The sequence below is a fragment of the Helianthus annuus genome, chromosome 11 (assembly GCF_002127325.2).
Source record: "Helianthus annuus cultivar XRQ/B chromosome 11, HanXRQr2.0-SUNRISE, whole genome shotgun sequence".
Taxonomy (NCBI): Eukaryota; Viridiplantae; Streptophyta; class Magnoliopsida; order Asterales; family Asteraceae; genus Helianthus; species Helianthus annuus.
In genome coordinates, this window is record NC_035443.2 from 56,193,243 (window position 1) to 56,200,959 (window position 7,717).

Sequence of the window (7,717 nt, forward strand, 5' to 3'; positions counted from 1 at the left end):
GGTTGTCACAAAGCTGACTTGATACGTTGATGCGTGTTAGTGTATATATGTTTTTAGATGTTTATTTAAGCCCTTTTTACACTTTTAGCCAAGTTTTAAATTTATAAAACACGATATTTACTAACACTAAGCACACATATGGGCAAGTGCACCCATCGTGGACGTAGTATAGTGTTGGTAAGATACCGAGGTCGTCCAAGGACATAAGAGCTTTTAATACCGGTTTATCCTCAACGTCTAATCAAATCAAAAAGTTAGAAAAATGTTTTAAACTAAGAAAAATAAAAACTAACTAAATGCTGAAAAATAAAATAAATAAAAAACAGATAGACAAGATGAATCACTTGGATCCGACACGTGTATTAGTATAACCTTTGATTATTTTCGCACTTTTGCACTTGTTTAAGAGATTATCTTAGTTATTGTAGTAGGCCCCTCTTTTGAAGGCGACGTTACCCTCAACCCAGTAGTTTGAGTCAGCAAGGATACAATCCTAAAGGGTCGGATTATTGAAAGATAATGAATTAAGTTATTAATGCAAATTATGGTAGGCCCCGCTTTTGGCGGTGACGTTACCCTCGGCTAAGTAGTCTGAGTCAGCAGGGATACAGTCCTAAATAGCCGGGTTATAGTATTAATAGTAGTTAGCTTATGAGGGGGTCAAAGAGTTTGGATCCCCGCCATCCAATACCTATGGGCATTGAAGGAGATCCTACTAAATTTGACCCAGGTCCCAAGCAGGACCTCTAAACGCTGAACAAGGGCAAGACCTTTACCAAACCGTTCCCTTAACCCCCGACCAGGTAGCCAACATACCTCCATATAGACCGTGGAGATATGAATGGTGAAAATCTTTTATTTTATATAGACAGTAAAATAATGCCAAGACACCACGGACAAACGATAAGGAAAGATCACCTTCAACATAAGTAACTAGTTATTAAAGTCATTAATACAAAACCAAATAAAAAGTGCAAAAGATTAAAAATAAAAAGTATTATACTAAACACTTGTCTTCACCAAGTGATGTAAGAGACTTAGGCAAACATGGCCTTGATTGTCAAGAACTCTTACGATCAATCTTGGATCCCGAGACGACTCACACACTCTATGATGGACAATGGATGATGGTGGTGGATGATGGTGTTATGGTGATGATGGGTGGTGGATGAAGTGTGAGAGAGGTGGTGTGCCAAGGGATGAGAGAGAATGAAACCAAGCTCCTCTATTTATAGGCTGAACAGAACGCTGGACACGGCCCCGTGTCCGCTGGACACGGCCCCGTGCCCGTCTGACATTCTCTCTCTTCATTAATTGTAATTGCGAATTACAATTAATGCGCCTGCTGTACTTTCAACACGCCCCCGTGTCCGCTGGGCACGGCCCCGTGGTGAGCAATGGAAGCTTCTACTGGTTTGTCTTTTCTGCTGCTTCCTGGGCACGCCCCCGTGTTCACTGGACACGGGGCGTGTTCAGACTTCTGTTCTCTTCTCTTTGTCTTGGGAGGTGCCGTTGAGGGTCCGGGCAGTTTACTTTTGTTCCTTTTCTTGTATTTATGGTAGAATTAGTGGTCTTTTTGCTTCTTTTGTGATTTTGAGCTCATTTCATCCTGAAAATACAAAAGGAAGACAAAAACACTCTTTTTCCAACATTAGTACTTAAAAAGGGTTAGTTTTATGCCTTAATTGATGTGTTTTATATGTTGCATTTTACACACATCAAATACCCCCACACTTGAACTTTTGCTTGTCCTCAAGCAAAACTCTTTTAATGTGGCTTACACTCTCAAATGGAATAGGTAGAAGAGAAGTTTTTTTTTTTTTTTTGTTTTTTTTTTGTTTTTTTTTTTTTTAACTTGTCCTAGAGTGTCGGGAATCCAAGGTTTGTATAGGTTCTATTTTTATTTTATTTACAATCTTATTCGTCATGGTTTATTTTGAACTTTTCATAAGATAAACTACTTATTTGGGCATAGCATGCCTTATTAAAATTCCATTTATATACAAGTTCACATACCTCACGGGAGATCACTCAATCACTCGGCCGAAGGTGTATATTTAAGTGAATCGCTCGAGAGCGGCACGGATTTACATTCTCCATATGCTTGCCAAGCGATCAATCCTCCTCCTTTTTAACTTTTTACCTTTGTAAATATCAAGAGGTCTTTTGGGGTGAAGGCTTGGGTTTAAAGGTGGGTGGTTGGTTAGTGGTTAGTAAAAAGGGCGAAAATCGTAACAAGTGTCGGTTTTCGTGAAATACCTTATTTTTGGTGACATTTATTTTTGAAGTATTTCTCCAAACAAGCTTTTTGTAGCTTATGTTTGTTTTTGACTTCATTCATTTTTTTTTTTCGTCACGTAAAGGGTATGTTTATGAAAAACCGAGTTTGTTACTAAAATAAAGGTGAAAAAATGAAAAAGGTTTTTGGTGGGTAAAAAAAAATTGTTTTGGGGGTAATGAAATGAAAAGTTTAGGCTCAAAGGGGTTTTCTAGGGGGGTTTTGGGTAGGTAAAAAAAATTGAAAAATAATGGTTTTGAAAGAAAATAGTTAGTCCTAATGCCTCCATCATTTACTTACTTGGGTTTAAGTTGGTAAGGACCGGGAATGTATCGTCGTGGCAAGTTCTAGATTTGTAAAGACCGAGCGGCTATTCACACAAGAAACGAAAAATGAGCATTTAATCTAAATATGTGTATTTTTATGCTCAATAAAGGCTCAAAACTCACTTTTTGTGGGAATGGGTTTTTAATGTGACCAAGTATATATAATCGAATTTTAGCTAGACTTGTTATACCGGTTCATAATTTTCTTATGTTAGTTCTTTTTATCACGACGCTATCGGTTGTAAGTTTGTAAAAATATAACCCTTTTATAACTTGTTATTCCCAACTTAAACTAAGACAAGTAAATAAAAAAAATGAAAAAGTTTTTGAAAAAATTTGGGGTGTTTAGCGGTTCCAATAGAGTTTTGTGTAAGGCTTGTTTTAGGATTTTGCAAAATTCCAAGGTTTTAGCATCCCCCCACACTTAAATTACACATTGTCCTCAATGTGTCCAAAAATAAAGTTTTTGGTTGATTAGAATATGTAAAAGTGTGTTTAAAAACAAAGATTTGTGTTACTGGCGCTCTGGACACGGCCCCGTGTTGACCGGGCACGGCCCCGTGGTCAAGTGCTAGTAACAAAAATTATAGAAGTGAAACAGAAGCCTGGACACGGGGGCGTGTTCGCTGAACACGGCCCGTGTCCAGTTACCTGAACTGGGTGATTTCCTGCAGGGGGCTCAGCACGGGGCCGTGTTGGTTGGGCACGGCCCGTGTGGAGCCTTCTGTTATGGAGATTTTTGTCGGTTTGTTCTGTTCTTCTGCATGGTTCCATTTTTTCTCGTTCCCTTTTTCATCCATTACCACCACGAGTCCATAAATCATAAAAACCATCATAACATTGCTAATAGAGAGATTACATAAATATAGTTAATTAACTAAGGGGTACATAAGGTTATCATAAAGGTTCTACTTATTTATGAAAATCTCGGGAATAGCTTCCCGATGTAGAAACATTCTTCAGCCCATGGCTCCTAGGTTTTCACTCAAAGCTATTCTTCTATCTCCCTTGGGAGGTAGAAGGTAGCCTCATTCTCGTCGGTATCTTGAGGAGGAGCGCTTACCGGGATTCCTTGCACTACCCTTGGTTGCGGTACTTGGTGCAAGGCGTGCCATTCTGCTGGGATGATAACTTCGGGTACCACATTCCACGCCCTGTGTGTAATCACCGGAACCAAAGGCGGGGAAGCAAGAAGGTTTAACCTTTGGTGCAGAAGGTTTACTTCTTGCAGGCAGCCCTCCAAACCTATCGTCAGATGATTAACGCGGTCCACTAAAGCTTCTTCTACACTTGTCATTTCGTCCACGGCTTCCCTTAAAGCGTAAACGTAGTTTACTAGGGAATCCTCTGCGGTGGACGATCTCCTTCCATTTCGGTTATTCCTTGAAGATGCTCCGCTGTTTCGGCTGGCCATTTTCTGCGAAATAAGCCGAGGATAACTAAATTTTTGCAAAACAGTACCTCGAACACGGCCCCGTGCTCAGTGAGCACGGCCCCGTGTTCAACTGTCTGCAGGAATTTTTGTCTAATGGTTCTAGGTTTTTAAATTATTTCTATATACTTTCGTCGTGTTATGAGCTTAGATAATTTAAAAACAAAGTTATAGAACTAACTTTAGACAAGAATCCATAGCGAAAATTCCTACAAACCTTGCATAGAAGGTTGGAATCATGGGTTTCCAAGCTTCCATGGAGGTAGGGTTTGAAAAAAATTTTGGAAGAAGAGGAAATGAACAAAAGTGGAAAAGACAAGATGGTCCTTAGGAACCTTCTTTTGGTACTTACCTAGGATGGTATATGTGAAGATTCCAGGGATCTCTGCTTTGTGGAGTGGTCAAAAATGAGCAGGATTCAGGCTGCATTTAAAGAAAACGACAGCACACTGAACACGGCCCCGTGTCCGCTGGACACGGCCCCGTGTGCAGAAAAAATCCTGACACATTTTGTCCGTATTCTGACAGAATCAGCAGAAAATCTTCTGAGCGAACACGGGGTTGTGGTGACCGGACACGGCCCCGTGTCGGAGGGCTGTCTTATGGAGTTTTGTCTTTTCTAAGGAGCTAACTTGTATCGGGTGGCTCCTGACTTGTTGGAACAACCCCAAAGTGCCTAAGATACCTTAATTGTCCTATACTAAGGCGAGAACGCAAGAGGTTGTCGGTGAGGGTAATTCCTATTTTCATTCTAGGTGGACAAGTCCAACCCTTTCCCGGGCTCTCGTTAAAGAAGGTGTATGCCGAATCGCTCAGGTCTATGTATGCACCGAACGAGGTCGATGGGGAGTCCTTCACGGCACAATCGGCACAGGGACGACTATCGTCCACGTCTTGTCTAGGAAGAAAGGTATTTTTGGGAGCAACGAGGTTGTCAGAATGCGGTTCCAACATTTCCTCATGGTCATCATCCTGGGATGGATCTAAGAAATCCTTCCTAAGTTCTTTTGACCAATTTAGAAGTAGTTCTTCTAGTTGAAATAGCTCGTCAAGGAGCATATCTCCTAGAATATCCGGTTGGGCGCATTCGAGGGAGAAATAATGTTTATTTTTACTTTCGCCCCTCTTAAGGCTACAAGGAATTGGTGGGTCTATATAGTGTGGCCTATAAGTGAGGAAGAAACATTTTAATTCCTCGTGTTCGCCTCCACATATTTGACACCACAAACCATAAGAGTGCCGAAAGTAAAAAGAATCACTATTACTCATGTTTGTATCAGAAGTTACCAACCGCCGGGATCAAACGGTTCTGTTTTCAGTAACTGAATCTTGGGCACGGGGGCGTGTTGGGTGGACACGGCCCCGTGTTCAGCCTACTGTCTGATATAAAACAGGATTGCCAGTTCCAATGATTGGGCACGGGGGCGTGTTCAGCGGGCACGGCCCCGTGCTGAGCTCTGCAGAAGCTGAAAAATCTAAAAAAAATCCTAAAAATTAAAGAAAAATAAAAAGATGATTAGGCCGTTGATTCCTAACTTTCTTAAAATCCTTGTGTCCCCGGCAGCGGCGCCAAAAACTTGATGCGTGTTAGTGTATATATGTTTTTAGATGTTTATTTAAGCCCTTTTTACACTTTTAGCCAAGTTTTAAATTTATAAAACACGATATTTACTAACACTAAGCACACATATGGGCAAGTGCACCCATCGTGGACGTAGTATAGTGTTGGTAAGATACCGAGGTCGTCCAAGGACACAAGAGCTTTTAATACCGGTTTATCCTCAACGTCTAATCAAATCAAAAAGTTAGAAAAATGTTTTAAACTAAGAAAAATAAAAACTAACTAAATGCTGAAAAATAAAATAAATAAAAAACAGATAGACAAGATGAATCACTTGGATCCGACACGTGTATTAGTATAACCTTTGATTATTTTCGCACTTTTGCACTTGTTTAAGAGATTATCTTAGTTATTGTAGTAGGCCCCTCTTTTGAAGGCGACGTTACCCTCAACCCAGTAGTTTGAGTCAGCAAGGATACAATCCTAAAGGGTCGGATTATTGAAAGATAATGAATTAAGTTATTAATGCAAATTATGGTAGGCCCCGCTTTTGGCGGTGACGTTACCCTCGGCTAAGTAGTCTGAGTCAGCAGGGATACAGTCCTAAATAGCCGGGTTATAGTATTAATAGTAGTTAGCTTATGAGGGGGTCAAAGAGTTTGGATCCCCGCCATCCAATACCTATGGGCATTGAAGGAGATCCTACTAAATTTGACCCAGGTCCCAAGCAGGACCTCTAAACGCTGAACAAGGGCAAGACCTTTACCAAACCGTTCCCTTAACCCCCGACCAGGTAGCCAACATACCTCCATATAGACCGTGGAGATATGAATGGTGAAAATCTTTTATTTTATATAGACAGTAAAATAATGCCAAGACACCACGGACAAACGATAAGGAAAGATCACCTTCAACATAAGTAACTAGTTATTAAAGTCATCAATACAAAACCAAATAAAAAGTGCAAAAGATTAAAAATAAAAAGTATTATACTAAACACTTGTCTTCACCAAGTGATGTAAGAGACTTAGGCAAACATGGCCTTGATTGTCAAGAACTCTTACGATCAATCTTGGATCCCGAGACGACTCACACACTCTATGATGGACAATGGATGATGGTGGTGGATGATGGTGTTATGGTGATGATGGGTGGTGGATGAAGTGTGAGAGAGGTGGTGTGCCAAGGGATGAGAGAGAATGAAACCAAGCTCCTCTATTTATAGGCTGAACAGAACGCTGGACACGGCCCCGTGTCCGCTGGACACGGCCCCGTGCCCGTCTGACATTCTCTCTCTTCATTAATTGTAATTGCGAATTACAATTAATGCGCCTGCTGTACTTTCAACACGCCCCCGTGTCCGCTGGGCACGGCCCCGTGGTGAGCAATGGAAGCTTCTACTGGTTTGTCTTTTCTGCTGCTTCCTGGGCACGCCCCCGTGTTCACTGGACACGGGGCGTGTTCAGACTTCTGTTCTCTTCTCTTTGTCTTGGGAGGTGCCGTTGAGGGTCCGGGCAGTTTACTTTTGTTCCTTTTCTTGTATTTATGGTAGAATTAGTGGTCTTTTTGCTTCTTTTGTGATTTTGAGCTCATTTCATCCTGAAAATACAAAAGGAAGACAAAAACACTCTTTTTCCAACATTAGTACTTAAAAAGGGTTAGTTTTATGCCTTAATTGATGTGTTTTATATGTTGCATTTTACACACATCATACGTCTACTTATCATTCGAGTATTACGAAAGCTATGTTAAGCGTGCATCATAAACATGAATGTCTTAATATCTGGCCAAAGTTGATTTAATTCTTTCATAGATGGCATACTTAACAAGTGCATAACTAAAGTGATTGTCTCAATTTCTGGCCAAAGCTGATTTGTTACAACCACTTTGCACATATGCTTAAATGATTACACTTCTGGCCAAAGCTGATTTGTCTTCGTTTAAGTAGAAAGTTAACGAAGTCTATTATTTTGATGTTAGTAATAGACAATATCACAGCTTCATAATGTAAAATGGTCATTATTTATGCCCGCCTTAGTTTAACGTGCCCTTAGATCACATTAGAACTTCTTCCTTAGTATCATAACTTGCTCATCTTATTTCCACTGTCAGCACCAAAT